The sequence below is a fragment of the Anolis sagrei genome, chromosome 10 (genome assembly GCF_037176765.1).
Source record: "Anolis sagrei isolate rAnoSag1 chromosome 10, rAnoSag1.mat, whole genome shotgun sequence".
Classification (NCBI taxonomy): Eukaryota; Metazoa; Chordata; class Lepidosauria; order Squamata; family Dactyloidae; genus Anolis; species Anolis sagrei.
The window spans coordinates 34654183-34675581 of record NC_090030.1 but is presented as its reverse complement, the minus strand read 5'-3'; the positions used below and the strand labels follow the sequence as shown (position 1 = coordinate 34675581).

General features: G+C 44.0%; 1 protein-coding gene across 1 annotated transcript in view; it reads right to left on the bottom strand.

The window, feature by feature from the left end:
• Positions 1-21399, bottom strand: part of IL1RAPL2 (interleukin 1 receptor accessory protein like 2) — a 975615-nt gene that overhangs the window by 1384 nt on the left and 952832 nt on the right. The window lies entirely within an intron of this gene.

The following is a 21399-nucleotide window of genomic DNA, read 5'->3' as shown; positions in this document are numbered from 1 at the left end:
GTCAATGGTGTTGAATCTGTTGGGTGTTTAGGATTTTCTGGTCTTGCGTCTCCCTTGTTCCAGTGTGCCTTCCCAGAATAATCAACCTTTAGCACTATGTCCCCCAAAAGCACTTTAAATTGATTTAGGACTGCTTGTATTTCTCCACCAACGCCCCATCTCCTGCATCTTGCCCATGCCTAGCATTATGTCTTAATTAATTAATTAATTAATTAATTTTTATTATTCGAACTTTTATGCCGCCACTCCCCTGGGGCTCGGAGCGGCTTACAAGAGCGGCTAAAATCTAACACAATTTAAAGACAATTTAAAACAATTTAAAAACAGCAATATCAAAAATCAAAGGCCTGTCGAAACAGGTATGCCTTACACGCCTTGCGGAAAGCTGATAAGTCCCGCAAGGCACGGACTTCAGGTGGCAGAGTATTTCAGAGCGATGGTGCCACTGCTGTGAAGGCTCTGCGTCTGGTTGCTGTTAGACGCAAGGTCTTGACACTGGGGATTTCCAATAAATCTTGGTCCTCAGAACGGAGGGATCTCTGGGGTTGGGAGGGGGTGAGGCGGTCCCTCAGGTACATCGGCCCCAGACCATGCAAGGCCTTCAAGGTGAGTCCCATCCCTTTGAAAGTGATCCGGTGCTCAATGGGTAACCAATGCAGCTGCAGTCAGATTGGGGTGATGTGGCATCTCATCTGAGTTCCCACCTGAATTTTGTACCAACTTGAGCTTCCAGATCACCGACAGAGGAAGGCCAATGTAGAGGGCGTTACAGTAGTCCAGTCTTGAGATGACCGTGGCCTGGATCACCATAGCCAGGTCGTCCCTGGACAGGGAGGGGGCCAGCCGTCTAGCCTGCCGCAGGAGAAAGAAAGAAGGCGGTTCTGCTCACGGCGGAGAGAGACCTGGGCCTCCATCGTCAGCAGAGAGTCCAAAAGGACTCCCAGGCTCTTGACCAACGATGACGGGCGTAGCACCTCGCCATCCAGGGTAGGCAGCTGGATATCCCCACTGCCCGGTCGACCCAGCCATAGGATCTCCGTCTTTGCTGGATTCACCCTCAACCTGCTGGCACGCAGCCACCCAGTCACGGCCTCGAGGCACTGATGGAAACAATCGGGTTCAGAGTCTGGTCGGCCTTCCATCTTCAGCACCAGCTGAGTGTCATCAGCATACTGGTAACACTCCAGCCCAAAATCTCAGACCAGCTGAGCAAGTGGTCGCATAGAGATGTTAAACAGCAGAGGGGAGAGAATGGCCCCCTGAGGAACCCCACAAGTTAGAGGGGACCTCTCAGAGACGGGCGTAGCGCCTCGCCATCCAGGGTAGGCTTATGCTTATGTTTTGATTCCTGATTTTTCCACATACCTTGTCACTTTTGAACAGAACTCTGATAGCCTTTTTTTCTTATTGCTTTTTTGGATTTTGATTTTTGTATTGCCTTTTGCCTTTTCATGTTTGCTTTCTAGCTGTTTAGTTAGTAACACTGGACTCGTGTGTGTGGTGCAAAGGTGATTCCAGGCCAGAGTGCAACAAATAGGCTGGGAGCTGACACATGTATTGGAGACGGACTAGTAAATTGCCAAGCCTTGGGCTACTGAGACAACCTGTTCTCCTTCCATGATGGACACATAAGATGACGATGTTCAAAGGTGAGCATATTTACAGTGGAGATGTGCTCAGGGACGGGTTGTTGGACAATCTGAATGCAGACAGTATCCTTGACAGATACTTTATGAACTAATCTTGCCTCTTTGCCCAGGACGGACCAGGGAGAGAGAGCAAGATCATGTTCACAGGTGATCCAGAGACATATTTCCAATCTATTTTTAATATGAAATAGATTGAAGGGGTGAGAACAGAGACTCGAATTCCTCCCATGTATGAAACATATACAAAATCCTATGCACCCAATTACTGATGACAGATACCACCTCCCCTCTTCCAATTACAGCATTTTAAGAGTCAATGTTACTGCTATTGAATCCTGGGATTTGTAGCTGCTTGAGGTATCTCAACAAACTACAAATCCCAGGATTATGTAGGATGCATTGCACTATATCAATAGCACAACATATGCTTTGCAGTGGTTTACAATGGTTAGGAAGCTTTGGTGGAGATGCTGCAAATTCTATTTAGAGCTTCCTAGCTGCACATCACGAAACGACAACACGTCACCTAAGTTTGGACCCTCATTGAGTAGACCCATTGAAATAAATGGCATTGTCTAATCACCACCATGGGAATATTATTGTGAAAATAAATTTGCATTTGGCCATAGTTCCCATGTTAAAGAAGGTGGCCATCAGACCTAAAGACCTAAAGAAGGTGACCATTAGGCCATCAGGCCATCAGACCTAAAGAAGGTGACCATCAGACCATCAGGCCATCAGACCTAAAGAAGGTGACCATCAGACTTAAACCTTTGATACAGGTGTGTCCCAATGTTTTTTTTTTAAATAGATCGCAGAGAATTGGGAAAAGCAAATCTTCCTGGAATCTGCTCAGATTTTCCTAAAAACAATGAAAAAAGGCATGAAGTGGGGAGAGATTCTGATATGAGCGACTCAACCAACCATGCTTGATGTGTTGTCGAAGGCTTTCATGGCTAGAATAACTGAGTTGCTGTGAATTTTCTGGGCTGTCTGGCCATGTTTCGTAGCATTCTTTCCTGATGTTCCTGTCAGGAGTCCATTTCCGACGAAATGAAGATATCACAAATTCCCTCCATGACATCCTGACTGAATCATCCTTTTTATGCTTCCCTGGAGACTAGGACGCAATGGAACAATGGCTTCAAACTACAAGAGAGGAGATTCCATCTGAACATGAGGAAGAACTTCCTGACTGTGAGAGCCGTTCAGCAGTGGAACTCTCTGCCCCAGAGTGTGGTGGAGGCTCCTTCTTTGGAAGCTTTTAAACAGAGGCTGGATGGCCATCTGTCAGGGGGGATTTGTATGCAATATTCCTGCTTTTTGGCAGAATGGGGTTGGACTGGATGGCCCATGAGTTGGAAGAGTCTCTTCCAACTCTTTGATTCTATGACTGAATCAATTCTCTCTGTGACATTCTGAAGCTAGCAGAGGGCGCTGGAAACCATGTTATGGAACTTGTGAAGCAACAAGTTCTAATAAGGAAGCTGAGAAGAGGGGGAGATGGGCAGGAAAGGTGTATAAAAGGAAGTGGTGGTGGGAAAAAGTCCGTAGTGTCTTCCTTCGCTGCGGAGATACAAGCAATATATCCATTTCAAAGCAAGCCGACTTGTGAGTGGTTATTTAATATTGCTATTTAGTAGGCTTGGGTGATCCAGATCGTTAATTTCTTTATTCGTTATTATTTCATAATTAGAAGTGATATTGACACGTTTTAGCAACCCGGAAGTGTTTTGCCCATATCGAAGCCGCGTCCGCCATCTTCCTTACGATCCGCCAGTGAATCGTAAATGCTGGGGGCGTGGCCTTCAAGAACAGCTGTTAGCCACCCCCACCTCCTCCCTCTTTGCATCTGCGGCTTTGAGAGACCAGCTTTGCAAGGTGGGTGTGGCCTTCAGGAGGAGCTGGGCGAGGCCACGCCCACCTTATTCCCCAGCCATTCATCGCCCTTTGCAGGCATCCAGGCAGAGAAACTGTAAGATTTTAAAAGCAATTTTACAGTTTCTCTGCCCTGGCTGCCTGCAAAGAGCGATGAATGACAGGGGAATGAGGTGGGCGTGGCCTTCAGGAGGAGCCGGGCGAAGCCACGGCCACCTTATTAACGAATCGATTCGTAATTAACAAAATTTCGTAAATTTCAAAATTTTCTATAAAAATCGAAGTTCTATAAAAATCGAAATGCCAGCGCCCCCTAGAAACGAAACGAGTTTAGAACCAAAGTTTTCCTTGATCACCCAAGCCTACTATTTAGACCCTACAGTCTGACAGTTTCCCCTGCATCTGTGGATAATGGCATCTTCAGAGGTCTGTTGGAAGTGAGGCAAGTGGGGTACATATTAGGCTTGAGTGATCCAAAAAAAAAAGTTCAAAACTTGTTTCGGATGTCGCCGCCTCGTCCCTCTGCATCGCAGCTCGCCACCAGGGAAGGAAGGGAAACTGCAAGATTTTAAAACTAACCTCGCCGTTTCCCTTCCTTGGGTGGCAACGAACGGCGATGGATTGCAAAGGAATGAGGTGGCCGTGGTTAAGCACAGATCTTCCTGAAGGCCATGCCCCTAGCGACCTCCAAGGAGAGCTGTGCTTAGCCGTGCCCACCTTGTCCCTCTGCATGACAGCTTGCCAGGGAAGGGAAGCTGCGAGATTTTAAAAGTATTAGTTTTAATCTCGCAACTTCCTTTCTCTGGCAAGCTGTCATGCAGAGGGACGAGGTGGACATGGCTAAGTGCAGCTCTCCTTGGTGGTCGCTGAGGGTGAGGCCTCTAAGGAGAGCTATGCTTAGCTGCACCCACCTCATTGCTCTGCAATCCATCGCCGTTCGCCGCCACCCAGGTAAGGGAAACTGCGAGATTTTAAAACTAACCTCTTAGTTTCCCTTCCTTGGGTGGCAACGATCGGCGATGGATTGCAGAGGTACGAGGTGGGTGTGGCTAAGCACAGCTCTTCCCGAAGGCCACTGGGGAAGAGCAGTGCTTACCCACGCCCACCTCGTCCCTCTTTGCATTGGCGGCTTTGCATGCCCGGCGATGCAAAGAGGGACGAGTTGGGCGTAGCTAAGAACAGCTCTTCCTGAAGGCCACTCCCCCAGTGGCCTTCAGAAAAGCTGTTCTTAGCCACACCCACCTCGTCCCTCTTTGCATCACCGGGCGTGCAAAGCCACATCCGAAAATAATTCCGAACAATGGGGAAGTTGTTTCAGTTTGGAATTGCTCCTCCCACTATTCCTGCAGGGCTCGAAATTGGATCAAACGGTAATTTAACCCAAATTAATTACGATTTTAGAAACTAACGAACGAACTTACCCAAGCCTAGTATATATCTGCCTGTGGAATGTCCAGGGTGTCTGTTTAAAGCAAGTGTGAATGTTGCAATTAGCAAGCTTGATTGCCATTGAGTAGCCTTGCAGTTGCAAAGCTTGTCTGTTGCTGCCTGGGGGCATCCTTTGGGAGGTGCTAACTGGCACTTGATTGTTTGCTATCTGGAATTTCCCTGTTGCTGAGTGGTGATCTTTATTTACTGTCTTGATTCTGGTGTTTTTAATACTGCTAATCGAACTTTGTTCATTTTCATAGTTTCCTCCTTTCTGTTGAAATTGCTTGCGGATTTCAATGGCTTCTCTGTGTTGTGAGAGTGGTCCAGCATTTCTGTTTTCTCAGATAGTATGCTGTGTCCAGGTTGGGTCATCAGGTGCTCTGCTATGGCTGACTTCTCTGGTTGAAGGAGTCTGCAGTAGGGCTGGGCGGTTTCGTTCGTTAATTTCGTAATTCGTTATTAATTCGTTATTTTTTTGATAACGAAGCGATATTGAACCATTCAGGAGCAACTAAAAATCGAAACGAATTTTTCAATTCGTTTCGTAATTGTTTCGTAATTGTTTCGAAATCGTTTCGAAATCGTTTTGTTATTATTTCCGCATGTAAGGTGCAAGTTTTATAGTTGTTGTTTGTTTTATCAGTGAAAAAAATATATAATTATCACACCAAGAGTCAACAACAGAGGGAGAGGGAAGCTTCAGAAGTTCCCCCTGTCCCATTTGGAGGTTTTTTTAGTGTATTGCGCGGTCGCCATTAACGAATCGATTCGTAATTGTTTCGTAATTGTTTTGTAATTTCCGAAATTTCGTAAATTTCGAACTTTTTTAAAGAAAAATTTCGGAATTCTTTTAAAAATCGAAATGCAAAAACCCCCTAAAAACGAATCAAGTTTAGAAACAATTTTTTCTGTGGTTGCCCAGCCCTAGTCTGCAGGGCCTTCGCTGTTCATAGAGGGATCCTCTCACCACTGCAGGAGTCTATTGCATGACGTGCAGCTGTGAACAACTCTACATAGGGACCACCAAACACAGCAATGGCCAGATACGAATCAAAGAACATAAAAGGCACTCCACTCCAGAGTAATTCAACCAGAGAAGTCACTTGATGAAACAACCTGGACACAGAATTTATTTATTCATCATGTCAGAAGTGAACCAAGGGTACCTATGTAATGTATTTAAAAACGAAACAGAGTTTAGAAATTTGGGATTGAACTAAATGTCCTTTGACCAGAATCTGGCCACTTGGAGTGCCTCTGGTGTTGCCGTAAAAAGGTCCTCCCTGGTGCAGGTGGCAGGACTCAGGTTGCATTGGAGCAGGTGGTCAGTGGTTGGCTCTTCTCCACACTTGCATGTCGTGGACTCCACTTTGTGGCCCCATTTCTGAAGGTTGGCTCTACATCTCGTGGTGCCAGAGCGCAGTCAGTTCAGCGCCTTCCAAGTCTCCCAGTTTTTTGTGTGCCCAGGGTGGAGTCTCTTATCTGGTATCAGCCATTGGTTGAGGTTCTGGGTTTGAGCCTGCCACTTTTGGACTCTCGCTTGCTGAGTTGTTCCTGCGAGTATCTCTGCAGATCTTAGAAAACTATTTCTTGATCTAAAGCATTGGCTTGCTGGCTGATATCCAAACAGGGAATGGGTTGGAGATGTCAGTGCCTCACCTCTTCATCACATTAGAGGGAAAAAATACACTTAAAATCTGGTTTCTGCATTTTGCAGAATTCTTGAGTTTGTAGTTTAATGAGGCTGTTAAGGCTGTTATAATATGGGGTGGGGGGGGGGAGAAGTAGCTGATAACACTATTGCTGTTATCAAGATGGAAACAGTTCTAGTGAGGAATAGTTTGCATGGATTTTCCTTTGAAAATGTCTTAAACCCGAGTGAATGGTAAACTACTGTATGTTATTGTTGTGTTGGCATCGAATTGTGCCTTTTGTAAGCCGCCCTGAGTCCCCCCTCGGGGGTTGAGAAGGGCGGGGTAGAAATGCGCGAAATAAATAAATAATATACTTATTTTGTACAAGTTGCCATCTGCATACAGATCTAGACACGTTTCATTATTTTTGAATGTATATTTTTCTGATTATATATGAGATTGCTTGTGTAAAAAAATCAATAGAAAATAAAGTAAAAAAAGGCTCTATCCTAAACTACAAATCCCAGAATTCTGCAGGAGACAGAAACTGGATTTTAAATGATTTTTTTCTCTAGTGTGATGAGGTTTCATTGCAGGCTGCTATTTCCCGGCGGATGTCAGGTGGTGCAATACTGTCGAAATAGTTTAATTTCTGCAGTGGTGTGGGGCACAGACATCTTGTGATAATGTGGTATGTCTCATTAAGAGTCCCATCCACTGTTTTATTCCATGCTGTACATGCGTACTCAGCAGCGGAATAGCAAAGCGCATGGGAAGATGTCTTCATTGTGTCTGGTTGTGATCCTCAGGATATACCAGTCAGCTTTCGTATGATGTTGTTTCTAGCGCCCACTTTTTGCTTGATATTCAAGCAGTGTTTCTTGTAGGTCAGAGCACGCTCCACGGTGACTCCCAGGTATTTGGGTGTGCTGCAATGCTCCGGTGGGATTCCTTCCCAGGTCATCCTCAGAACTCGAGACGGACACAGAATATTATTGGAGAGGATGGAAATGCTGGATCACTCTGACAACCATCGGAGAAGCCACTGAAATCCAGAAGCATGTGACAATACTGCTGGAACATGGCCATACAGCCTGAAAAACTCACAGCAACCCAACCACGCATGGTTTCTTCTGTGGATCTATAAGGACAATTGGAAGTGTCCTTTGGATGCCATGACACTGGAACGGTTTGGAAAAGAAGGGAAGCTAAATCTTCACCCAGAGAACGGAATTACACAGAGGTTACACATTGGTTGGCGATTGGTCGATAGAGACAGCTCCTCCCTCCCGCTTCACCCATGCCCCTTGGCTGAGAGGAGGACTAGCAGAAGTCCTGCTGACTTACTTCTCTCAACTCTCCTTCCATGGGGAGATAGGGGCACCAGTTGGAAGAAGAGCCTGCAGAAGAGAAAGGGCAGGTTGGAGGGCTTGTTCCCAGTGGAACTCATCCCACATGCACCACGGTCACGGGCCAGCGACATTGCAAGCCCATGTATGCATGTATATCAGCAGCATCGCTTTGCCAAGGAATGGCATCGGAGACTCATAAGCAGAGCCTGGAATGTCTGTTTTCGGAAAAATTAATTGGATGCCCAGTACTTCTGCAAAAGTATCTCTTCCTCACGACCCAGTATTGGTGGCATGTTACTCCCCATGCTATTTTTGCTTTGCTTTTCAATTTATTTGAAGTACCATATATACTCGAAGATAAGCCGAGTTTTTCAGAACCTTGCACAGGGATTGTGACGCAGCTGGCTGAGTGTCAGCTGCATTAAGATCACTCTGACCAAAAGGTCATGATTTCGAAGTCAGCTCGGGTTGGAGTGGGTTTCCAACCAATTGTGTAGCCTGTTGTCGACCTTTGCAACCTGAAAGACAGTTGCATCTGTCAAGTAGGGAAATTAGGTACCACCTTAAAGTGTGGGGAAGCTAAATTAACTGATTTATGAAGCCATAAAGAAGACTCCAGCAAAGCATTCCAGCGGGGAAGCATGCGGGGAATGCGGAAGTGCTTCATCAGTGTTGCAGATGGATGATGAAAAGCAACAGCTCCCCTGGTGGCCAGAAAAAGTCAAATAGCCTCTGTCTATGTCTGTATATGTTGTATGTCAAAAATTGGCATTGAATGTCTGCCATATATGTGTACACTGTAATCCGCCCTGAGTCCCCTGCGGGGTGAGGAGAAGGGCGGAATATAAAAGCTGTAAATAAATAAATAAATAAATAAATAAATACATAATTTTATGGGCTGAAAAATCTTCCCTTGGCTTATAATAGGGTCAAGCCGGGCATTGAAGCATGGAGGCCATTGTTTGCAATACATGATATATTTCTCTCTCATCTTCCCCTCCCTTAACAGTGTGTTTTCGTTTCTGCTCCCTTAACAGTGTGTTTTCGTCTCCTCCCAGGCTGGAATGTTTTGAAAAGGGAAAGGAGGGGGAGAGAAGCCCTTGCAAGTCAGGAATATCCATTGATCTTATCAAAGCATTTCCCCCTGAAATATTTGTTAATCTCTCTTACAGATATATAGTAGGCTTGGGCGATCCAGATCGTTATTTTTGTTATTCGTTATTGATTCATATTTAAATTAGCTTATAATCCAATATTGAGCCATTATTATTATTATTATTATTATTATTATTATTATTATTATTATTAAGAATGGATGGCCATCTGTTAGGGGTGCTTTAATTTGATATCCCCAGCATGAAGGCAGAAGGGGGTTTGTGGTTGATATTATTATTATTATTATTATTATTATTATTATTATTATTAAGAATGAATGACCATCTGTTAGGGGTGCTTTAATTTGATATCCCCAGCATGAAGGCAGAAGGGGGTTTGTGGTTGATATTATTATTATTATTATTATTATTATTATTATTATTATTAAGAATGAGATGTGTGGTCCATCCGAAAACAATCCGGAGTCAAAATGGAAGAGTCAGCACTCACACAAATCCTTCTTCCTGGCCCAACAGTTTAAAACTATTATTATTATTATTATTATTATTATTATTAAGAATGGATGGCCATTTGTCAGGGGCACTTTAATTTGATATTCCCAGTATGAAGGCAGAAGGGGGTTTGTTGTTGTTGTTGTTGTTGTTGTTGTTGTTGTTATTATTATTATTATTATTATTATTAAGAATGGATGGCCATCTGTCAGGGTGCTTTAATTTGATATCCCCAGCATGAAGGCAGAAGGGGGTTTGTTGTTGTTGTTGTTGTTATTATTATTATTATTATTATTATTATTATTATTAAGAAGGAGAAGTGTGGTCCATCCAAAAACAATCCGGAGTCAGAATGGAAGAGTCAGCACTCACACGAGTCCTTCTTCCTGGCCCAGCAGTTTAAAACTATTATTATTATTATTATTATTATTATTAATTTTTAATAATAATAATAATAATAATAATAATAATAATAATAATAATATTAACCACAAACCCCCTTCTGCCTTCTTGCTGGGAATATCAAATTAAAGCACCCTGACAGATGGACATCCATTCTTAATAATAATAATAATAATAATAATAATAATAATAGTTTTAAACTGTTGGGCCAGGAAGAAGGATTCGTGTGAGTGCTGACTCTTCCATTCTGATTCTGGATTGTTTTTGGATGGACCACACATCTCATTCTTAATAATAATAACATAAAATAATAATAATAATAATAATAATAATAATAATAATAATAATATCAACCACAAACCCCCTTCTGCCTTCATGCTGGGGATATCAAATTAAAGCACCCTGACAGATGGCCATCCATTCTTAATAATAATAATAATAATAATAATAACAACAACAACAACAACAACAACAACAACAACAACAACAAACCCCCTTCTGCCTTCATGCTGGGGATATCAAATTAAAGCACCCTGACAGATGGCCATCCATTCTTAATAATAATAATAATAATAATAATAATAATAATAACAACAACAACAACAACAACAACAACAACAACAACAAACCCCCTTCTGCCTTCATGCTGGGAATATCAAATTATGACAGATGGCCATCCATTCTTAATAATAATAATAATAATAATAATAACAACAACAACAACAACAACAACAACAAACCCCCTTCTGCCTTCATGCTGGGAATATCAAATTATGACAGATGGCCATTCATTCTTAATAATAATAATAATAATAATAACAACAACAACAACAACAACAACAACAACAACAAACCCCCTTCTGCCTTCATGCTGGGAATATCAAATTATGACAGATGGCCATCCATTCTTAATAATAATAATAATAATAATAATAATAATAACAACAACAACAACAACAACAACAACAACAAACCCCCTTCTGCCTTCATGCTGGGAATATCAAATTATGACAGATGGCCATCCATTCTTAATAATAATAATAATAATAATAATAATAACAACAACAACAACAACAACAACAACAACAACAACAAACCCCCTTCTGCCTTCATGCTGGGAATATCAAATTATGACAGATGGCCATCCATTCTTAATAATAATAATAATAATAATAATAATAATAACAACAACAACAACAACAACAACAACAACAACAAACCCCCTTCTGCCTTCATGCTGGGAATATCAAATTATGACAGATGGCCATCCATTCTTAATAATAATAATAATAATAACAACAACAACAACAACAACAACAACAACAACAACAAACCCCCTTCTGCCTTCATGCTGGGAATATCAAATTATGACAGATGGCCATTCATTCTTAATAATAATAATAATAATAATAATAACAACAACAACAACAACAACAAACCCCCTTCTGCCTTCTTGCTGGGAATATCAAATTAAAGCATCCCTAATAATAATAATAATAATAATAATAATAATAATAATAATAATTTTAAACTGTTGGGCCAGGGTTTAGACAAGCCGTTTCAAAGCGTTTTAAAGACTGGAGTTTGGTTTGGATTAGTTATTAGTTTTATCACCCACAGTCAACAACAGAAGGAGAGGGAAGCTTCAGAAGTTCCCCCTGTCCCATTTGGAGGTATTTTTCACGTATTGCACGTATTGCGCAATTGTGTCCGCCATTAACGAATCGATTCGCATATTTATGAAATTTTCTAAATATCGAAATTTTAAAATTGGAAATTTCGGAAATCCTATCAGATTAGAAACGCGGGAGCCCCCTAGTTACGAAACGAGTTTAGAACCAATTTTTTTCTTGATCGCCCAAGCCTAGGCATTTCCTCCTGCAAGCTTTTGCAATCCCTCTGTACCTATATATCTGTATACATCAATTTTATATATGGATTTCTCCTTGTATGTTTGCAGGTCTTTGCAAATCCTATATACACATAGATATCTAGAGATTTCCATGTACTTGTATATCTATAACTATATGTATACATTCTTTTTAGATATGAATTTCCCCCTCACATGTTTGCAAGTCTCTGCAAATCCTATTTTGAGTGAGGGACATACATTGGCTTGTTAGGTGTCTGGTGTCCAGATTTGGTGTCAATTCATCCAGTGGTTTTTGAGTTCTGTTAATCCCACAAACGAACATTACATTTTAATTTATATAGACTAGCTGTACCCGCCACGCGTTGCTGTGGCCAACCTTCCCTCCCTCTTTCTCTCCTCCCTTCCCTCTTTCCTTCCTTTCCTCTTTTTCTTTCCCTATCTCTCATCTTTCTTCCATCTCAACCTGTTTCTTTCCTCCCTTTCTTTGCTCTTTGGTTACATCCTTCCTTCCTTCCCTATCTTTCGTTCCTTCTCTCCTTCCTTCCCTCTCTTTTTCCTTTCACTTTTTTATTTCCTTCTCTCCTTCCTTGCTTCTCTTTCTTTCCTTCTTTCTCTCCCTCCTTCTCTCCTCCCTTCCCTCTTTCCTTCCTTTCCTCTTTTTCTTTCCCTATCTCTCTTCTTTCTTTCATCTCTACCTGTTTCTTTCCTCCATTTCTTTGCTCTTTGGTTACATCCTTCCTTCCTTCCTTCCTTCCTTCCTTCCTTCCCTATCTTTCGTTCCTTCTCTCCTTCCTTCCCTCTCTTTTTCCTTTCACTTTTTTATTTCCTTCTCTCCCTCCTTGCTTCTCTATCTGTCTTTCCTTCTTTCCCTCCCTCCTTCTCTCCTCCCTTCCCTCTTTCCTTCCTTTCCTCTTTTTCTTTCCCTATCTCTCTTCTTTGTTTCATCTCTACCTGTTTCTTTCCTCCATTTCTTTGGTTACTTCCTTCCTTTCTTCCTTCCCTCTCTTTTTCCTTTCACTTTTTTATTTCTTTCTCTCCTTCCTTGCTTCTCTGTCTTTCTTTCTTTCCTTCTTTCCCTCCCTCCTTCTCTCCTTCCTTCCTTCCTTCCTTCCCTCTTTCCCTCCTTCTATCATTACTTCTTGACTGTCCCTTCCTTTTAATATTGTATTTATATCTTACATAGAAAGAAGGAAAGTAAGAAGGAAGGAAGGAGGGACATGAAGGAAGCAAAAAAGGGAGGGAGGGAGGGAGGGAAAGAAGGGAAGGAAAAGAAAGAAGGAGGGACAGGAAGGGAGGGGGGAGAAGGAAGGAAGGAGGGAAGGAAATGAAGGGGAAGGAAATGAAGAAAGGGAAAGAAGAAGGAAAGGGAGGGAGGGAGGAAAAGAAGGAAAGGAAGAAGGAAGGAAGGAGAGACAGGAAGGAAGGAAGGAAGGAAAATGGAAGGGAGGGAGGGAAAGAAGGGAAGGAAGGAAAAGAAAGAAGGAGGGACAGGGAGGGAGGGAGGAGAAGGAAGGAAGGAGGAAGAAGGGAAAGAAAGGAGGGGATGAAGAAAGGAGGGAGGGAAGGAAATGAAGGGGAAGGAAATGAAGAAAGGGAAAGAAGAAGGAAAGGGAGGGAGGGAGGAAAAGAAGGAAAGGAAGAAAGAAGGAAGGACAGGAAGGAAGGAAAAAGGAGTGAGGGAAGGAAGGGAAGGAAGGAAAAGAAAGGAGGGACAGGAAGGGAGGGAGGAAGGAGAAGGAAGGAAGGAGGGAAAGAAAGGAGTGGGATGAAGAAAGGAGGGAAGGAAAGAAATGAAGGGGAAGGAAATGAAGAAAGGGAAAGAAGAAGGAAAGGGAGGGAGGGAGGGAGGGAGGAAAAGAAGGAAAGGAAGAAGGAAGGAGGGACAGGAAGGAAGGAAAAAGGAAGGGAGGGAGGGAAAGAAGGGAAGGAAGGAAAAGAAAAGAGGGACAGGAAGGGAGGGAGGAAGGAGAAGGAAGGAAGGAGGGAAAGAAAGGAGTGGGATGAAGAAAGGAGGGAAGGAAAGAAATGAAGGGGAAGGAAATGAAGAAAGGGAAAGAAGGAGGAAAGGGAGAGAGGGAGGAAGGAAAGGAAGGAAAGGAAAAAGGAAGGAGGGAGAGGAAGGAAGGGAAGGAGGGAAAGAAGGAAAGGAAGGAGAAGGAAAGAAGAAAAGGAAAGAAAGGGAAGGGAGGAAAGAAGGGAAGGGAGGGAGAGAAGGAAGGTCCTTCATTCAAGCATTGTGGACCTTCCTCGCCTCCTCCTCCTCCTCCCCTTCTTCCTTGCGTGGAGCACTCCGTTGCTGCTGCTGGCACTTTCCAACACGGAAAGGAGGAGGAGACTGCTCTCCTGACATAGGAGGGGAAGAGAAGGGGCTCCATGCGGCAAGCCTCCACCTCCACTCCACTCACTTATGTGTGTGTGTGTGGCCGTGCATGTGCGCCTGGCTTTAACGGCCAGCTGTTTCCCCGCGAGGAGGAGGAGGAGGGGAGTGGCCATGGGTCTCGGTAGACATGCAGTTTCCTCTTTGTGGCCATGCAGTTTAGAAGTCCTTTCTGCTTTTGGTTTTCATTGTGGTTTTTTTGAGTGGAAAACATACATTGGGTTGTTAGGGACATAGTGTCCAAATTTGGTGTCAATTGCCCCAGTGGTTTCTGAGTTCTGTGAATAGCACAAACGAACATTACATTTTGATTTATATAGATTGACCCATAGCTGGTGAATTTCCCAACCTTGGCTTACACTCTAGTCAATACATTTTCTCAGGTTTTTTTTTGTGGTAAAATTAGATGCCTTGGCTTATATTCAGTTCGGCTTATACTTGAGTATATACGGTAATTGAAATGAAAACACATCCATCCCAATAGCGATGTGTTAGTAGTAACCAATATACATTGCTCGTTGCACTAAAGAAAAGGATATTATTGGCTGTTTTGTTACTTTTCAAGCAAAGACTAACCCCGTCAGAGTTAAATGTCATTTTGTGGGGTGTGTTATTTCCAGGCTCTGCTCGTAAGTAGTGCAATATCATGTCAACACTACATAAAGACATTGCAATGCATGTGAAAGGAAACCAATGAACCTGGCAGTGATTTGATGAATCTCAGAGCCCTTCCACTGATTCTGGAGACCAATTCTGGAGCAGATAGAAGTTCTCCCTGCTAGGACTGTCTTTCGAATGAGAAACGGGTCTAACTAGATGCATCCTTCCTTTGAATATAGTGGACCATGACACCACCATGTGCAAAAGGCAGTGCAAATTGCCCATGTCCATGTCATGAGAACTTCCAACCCTTATTCAAGGCCCTACGATCGAAGAGATCAAGGGGGAAACAGTGTACGGACATGACTTCAGGGGTCCACATGCTTTCACAAAGCAATAATGCCAAAGTGGGGGTCAATACGAAATGAAGATGGAAAATATGGAGGGGTCACATAGATGCCATGGCTGGAAACTGATCATGCAGATGGCTTAAGTGTTAGCGGAGTCCGGTCTCAGTCTTATCTGTAACGGAACTACTCGAGGTGTGCATTTTTCTCGTTAGTCCTCGTAAGTCGCATCAAATTCATTACATTCGTAGTTACGAAGTGCTATCCGATACAAAAAACTTAAGCATCAAAACTTACCCAATACTTTTTCGTTTGCATTTTAAGGAGCTCCATTGGCTGCCGTTCATTTTCCGGTCCCAATTCAAGGTGCAGGTGCTTAACTACAAAGCCCTAAATGGTTTGGGACCCATCTACCTGCGTGACCGCATCTCTGTTTACGAGCCCACACAATCTCTCTGTTCATCTGGAGAGGCCCTGCTCACAATCCCACCTGCGTCGCAAGCGCGACTGGTGGGAACGAGAGACAGGGCCTTCTCAGTGGTGGCCCCTCGACTCTGGAACTCCCTCCCCAAGGACATCAGGCATGCCCCAACATTGGCAGTCTTTAGAAGGAGCTTGAAAACGTGGATGTTCCAGTGTGCCTTCCCAGAATAAGGATTCCCAAGCAATATATACCAATGCACTTTACGAGAGATTTAGGATTGTCTGCACGCCCACCTATCCCTAAAATATCCATCCTATTTCTCTTGGACATGCCCAGCATTATTTTTAAAATTTTAATCATTACATTTGGCCCTGCCACAGGTTTTTAAATGCATCGTGATATTATTGTTATTGTTTTGCTTTGTTTATGAGTTATTTATTGTTGTATTGTTGTTGTGTTTTATTGATGTATTTAGGCTCGGCCTCTTGTAAGCCGCACCGAGTCCTCCGGGAGATGGTAGCGGGGTATAAATAAAGGTTTATTATTATTATTATTATTATTATTATTATTATTATTATTACTTTGTAAACCTCAGAAGCCTCCCAAGTCAGTTTCAAGTTCAGCGCAAGGAAGCAAAGCCAAGCCAAAAAGGCTGCCTTTCTTCTTTAGAATGGCCAGGGGCGGCTCGTCCATTACGTGAAGTAAGAGGTCGCAGAAGACTGTTTTTTGCCAGGGGTGTAGAGGCGCCTCTGTAAATGCCCCTCGACCGCCACTTGAGGAGCTCCCCCTCAGCTCACAACAGCCCTAGCAGTCCGGGGGGAGCCTCGGCTTTCTTGCCTCGCTGCCGGGCGATCCTCTTCCCAAAGGGGCCGGGCTCTTGAGCCTCGCCTAGCCCCTCTCGTTCCTGCTCCACCCAGCCACCGGGTGCGCGAGCAGAGCCGGCGCTCAATCGTTCTCTGCGTTCGATCCCTTTCCCATGACTGGCTCCCTTTCCCGATCCTCCGGCGCTCCACCCGCCTCCTCTCCTCTCCCCAATCCGCGGGTGTGCCAAGGGGCGGGGTCGCCACGCCTGGCCCACTTCGGGTCTGGAGGCGTGTCTGAAGACCCCAGCATGCGCACCAAAATTTGCCTCTTCTCCTGACTTTCTCTTCCGCCATTGGGACCAAGAGAGAGAGAGAGAGAGAGAGAGCCCCTCCGGCTGGAGGTATCTCCCACCTCCGCTCCCTCCTTTGTTTTTGCGCCTTCCTTCAGGAAAGGTGGGCATCTCCACCTCTGTTTCTCTCTCTCTCTCTCTTGGTCCCAATGGCTGAGGAGAAAGTCAGGAGAAGAGGTGACTTTTGGTGCACACGCCGGGGTCTTCAGGCACGCCTTCGGACCCAAAGCGGCCCAGGCAAGGGAGCAAGTGCGGCAAGTGTAGTTACTGGGATGTATAGTTCACCTACAATCAAAGAGCATTCTGAACTCCACCAATGATCGAATTGAAGCAAATATGGCACACAGAATTCCCACGACAACAGAAAATATATATCAATGATTGGTTGGGGAGGGGGGCCCGCCAAAATATTGTTTGCTTACCGTTGAAAATTACCTAGGGCCGCCTCTGCATATATTAGAAACCAACACTTTCTCATTACTTTAGTTCTCAGATCAACAGACTGGGCCACAGCAACGCGTGGCAGGGGACAGCTAGTTATTAGGCCTGGGCGGTTTCGTTTCGTTAATTCGTAATTCGTTAATAATTCGTTAATTTTTCCAATTACAAAACGATAACGAACCATTCTGGAGCAATCATTAAAAAAACCGAATTTTTAAACACGTTTTGTAAATGCTTCGTATTTCGTTATTGTATTCGTTTCGTTATTGTTCCGAGGTCGTTTCGTTATTATTTCCGCATGTCTGGGGCAAGTTTTTTGTTTAATTAGTGAAAAAAAATTATAATCTCACACCAACAGTCAACAACAGAGGGAGAGGGAAGCTTCAGAAGTTTTTGGAGGATTTTTAGCGTATTTTGCGGTCGCGTCCGCCATTAACGAATCGATTCGTTATTGTTTCGGAAATCAATTCGTTAATTTTTTACCATTTACGAAATTTCGTAAATATCGAACTTTTTAAAAGGAAAATTTTGTAATTATTTTAAATATTGAAACAAAAAAAAACCCCAAATACAAATCGATTTTAGAAACAAATTTTTGCGTTTTTACCCAGGCCTACTAGTTATATATATAGATATAGATAGATTCTCAAACAAACCCAAGTAATGAAGGTGGAGGCATTACTTTTCATTCAACCCTTGTACTTGTTCTGAGGTGAGATCCAGTTTTCCATGGCTTGAGCTGAGTAAATCATAAACACTCCTGAATTTTCAAAGCCAAAATCCATTTCCAGATGCAGCAGGCACTCAAGGCGTGTGCCCAGCATGCCTTTTCCAATCCTTTTTCATCACAGTTGGAACTGACAGTTTCCTTCTTCGGCTGCTCTTCTTCGACCCAAAGGTAGCCAAAGAACACCCCCCTCTCCCCCGACATACAATTTCTTGTCGCTCGCAAGCAACAACACAAAGCCACAACAGGAGGCTGCTTTCGCTGGCTTGAGAGACCAGACCTAAAGGCCAAAGTTTGACAAGCTCAACCTTTCTTCTCTGAGATGGAAGGAAGAAGTCAACGCCACTCTCAAAGTGCTGAAGCAACAGCTCTTTCCAGTCTGTTGCAAATCCCCAATGTCTTGCAACTTGCTTTTGATTTGCACCCTGTATTACTCTCTTACTTACTTAGGCGATCCCTCGTTGGCTGAGTAGGATAGTCTTCCAGGATCAGTGTCCTGGTGGGTCCGAAGGTGACTGTGGAGCCCTCTTCTTGATCTGCATCTTCTCCCACAGTGAGGGCTTCGGTTTCCAGGTGGAAGGCATTCTCGGTCGGGGTTGGCTTGATGCGCCTTCCTCTTGGCACATTTCTCCCTTTTGCCCTCCACTCGTGCCTCTTCAAATTCTGCAGCACTGCTGGTCACAGCTGACCTCCAGCTGGAGCACTCAAGGGCCAGGGCTTCCCAGTTCTCAGTGTCTATGCCAGAGTTTTTAAGGTTGGCTTTGAGCCCATCTTTAAATCTCTTTTCCTGTCCACCAACATTCCGTTTTCCATTCTTGAGTTTGAAGAAGAGCAACTGCTTTGGGAGATGGTGGTCGGGCATCCGGACAACGTGGCCGGTCCAGCGGAGTTGATGTTGGAGGACCATCGCTTCAGTGCTGGTGGTCTTTGCTTCTTCCAGCACGCTGATGTTTGTCTTCCTGTCTTCCCAAGACATTTGCAGGATTTTTCAGAGGCAGCACTGATGGAATCGTTCCAGGAGTTGCATGTGACATCTGTGGACAGTCCACGTCTCACAGGCATATAGCAGGGTTGGGAGGACAATCACTTTATAAACAAGCCCCTTGTTATCCCTATGGATATCCCGGTCCTCAAACACTCTGTGCTTCATTTGGAAGAATGCTGCACTCGCAGAGCTCAGGTGGTGTTGAATTTCAGTCTTAATGTTGATGTCTGTAGACAGTCCACGTTTCACAGGCATATAGCAGGGGTGGGAGGATAATCGCTTTATAAACAAGCACCTTGGTATCCCTATGGATGTCCTGGTCCTCAAACACTCTGTGCTTCATTTGAAAGAATACTGCACTCGCAGAGCTCAGGTGGTGTTGAATTTCAGTCTTAATGTTGATGTCTATAGACAGTCCATGTTTCACAGGTTGGGAGAACAATCGCTTTATAAACAAGCACTTTGGTATCCCTATGGATGTCCTGGTCCTCAAACACTCTGTGCTTCATTTGGAAGAATGCTGCACTCGCAGAGCTCAGGTGGTGTTAAATTTCAGTCTTAATGTTGATGTCTGCAGACAGTCCACGTTTCACAGGCATATAGCAGGGTTGGGAGGACAATAGCTCTATAAACAAGCACCTTGGTATCCCTTCGGGTGTCCTGGTCCTCAAACACTGTCTGCTTCATTCAGAAAAATGCTGCACTCGCAGAGCTCAGGTGGTGTTGTATTTTGGTGTCGATGTTGACTTTGGTAGAGAGGTGGCTGCCAAGGGAGCGGAAATGGTCAACATTTTCTAATGTTACACCATTAAGCTGTATCTCTGGCATTGTAGAGGAATTGGCCGGTGACTGCTGGAAGAGCAGTTTGGTTTTCTTGATGTTTAATGACAGGCCAAGCTTCTCATATGCTCCTGCAAATGTGTTTCGAGTGGCTTGTAGATTTTCTTCTGAATGTGCACAGACAACATTGTCATCAGCATACCGGAGTTCTATAACAGATGTTGTTGTAATCTTGGTTTTAGCTTTAAATAGGTTAAATAGCTTGCCGTTTGTTTGAGAGATGATTTCCACTCCGGTGGGAAGCTTCCCGTCAACAAGATGAAGTATCATAGCGATGAAGATGGAAAATAAGGCTGGGGCAATAACACATCCCTGTTTGATACCTGATTCCACCTTAAATGGGTCAGTTAAATGGGTCACCTTAAATGTGTCACCCTGTATTGCCATCATTAGGATTTGCCTATGCATTGTTGTCATTTTGCATGCAAGAGTCAAAAAATGCTGCATCCTTTCATTTGCAAGAGGGGAAAGACACGGGGCAATTCTCATCGCTTGCCAATGAGAGAGTTAATATCCTCAGGCAATTTGCGTTTGTCTGATGGTGGTTAATGACTCTCCAAAAGTGAGGGGTTGTTGCTGGAGTGTCTGACGGACAGGTGGACGGAAAAGAGAATGTCATCCCATCTGCCAGGGCACCTGTGAGCGAGCTGATTCATTCGACGCATTTGTCCTCTTCATCAATATTTCTTGTGGCTTCAAACGCTTTTCATTTGGCTCTTTCCTTTTTGTAAACATTGCCTGGAGAAACATGGCAGCTGGACATGGAATGTGAAAGTGTTCTCGCGTGCCGCACAACGATACCTTCCTTTGGCTTTAGCTTTGATGTGTAAAGTGGCGGCACAGAGCTAGGCATGCAGGGGCGGCTCATCCATTACGCAAAGTAAGCGGTCGCTGTACACCTTTTTTTGCCAGGGGTGCAGAATCATAGAATCATAGAATCATAGAATCATAGAATTATAGAATCAAAGAGTTGGAAGAGACCTCATGGGCCATCCAATCCAACCCCATTCTGCCAAGAAGCAGGAATATTGCATTCAAATCACCCCTGACAGATGGCCATCCAGCCCCTGTTTAAAAGCTTCCAAAGAAGGAGCCTCCACCACACTCCAGGGCAGAGAGTTCCACTGCTGAATGGCTCTCACAGTTAGGAAGTTCTTCCTCATGTTCAGATAGAATCTCCTCTCTTGTAGTTTGAAGCCATTCTTCCGTGTCCTAGTCTCCAGGGAAGCAGAAAGGAAGCTTGCTCCCTCCTCCTCCCTGTGGCTTCCTCTCACATATTTATACATGGCTATCATGTCTCCTCTCAGCCTTCTCTTCTTCAGGCTAAACATTCCCAGCTCCTTAAGCTGCTGCTCATAGGGTTTGTTCTCCAGACCCTTGATCATTTTAGTCGCCCTCCTCTGGACACATTCCAGCTTGTCAATCTCTCTCTTGAATTGTGGTGCCCAGAATTGGACACAATATTCCAGGTGTGGTCTAACCAAAGAGGAATAGAGCATGGGGAGCAGGACTTCCTTAGATCTAGACACTAGGCTCCTCTTGATGCAGGCCAAAATACCATTGGCTTTTTTTGCTGCCACATCACATTGTTGGCTCATGTTCACCTTCCTCCCCACGAGGACTCCAAGAACTTTTTCACACGTCCTGCTCTTGAGCCAGGCATCATCGTCCCCCATTCT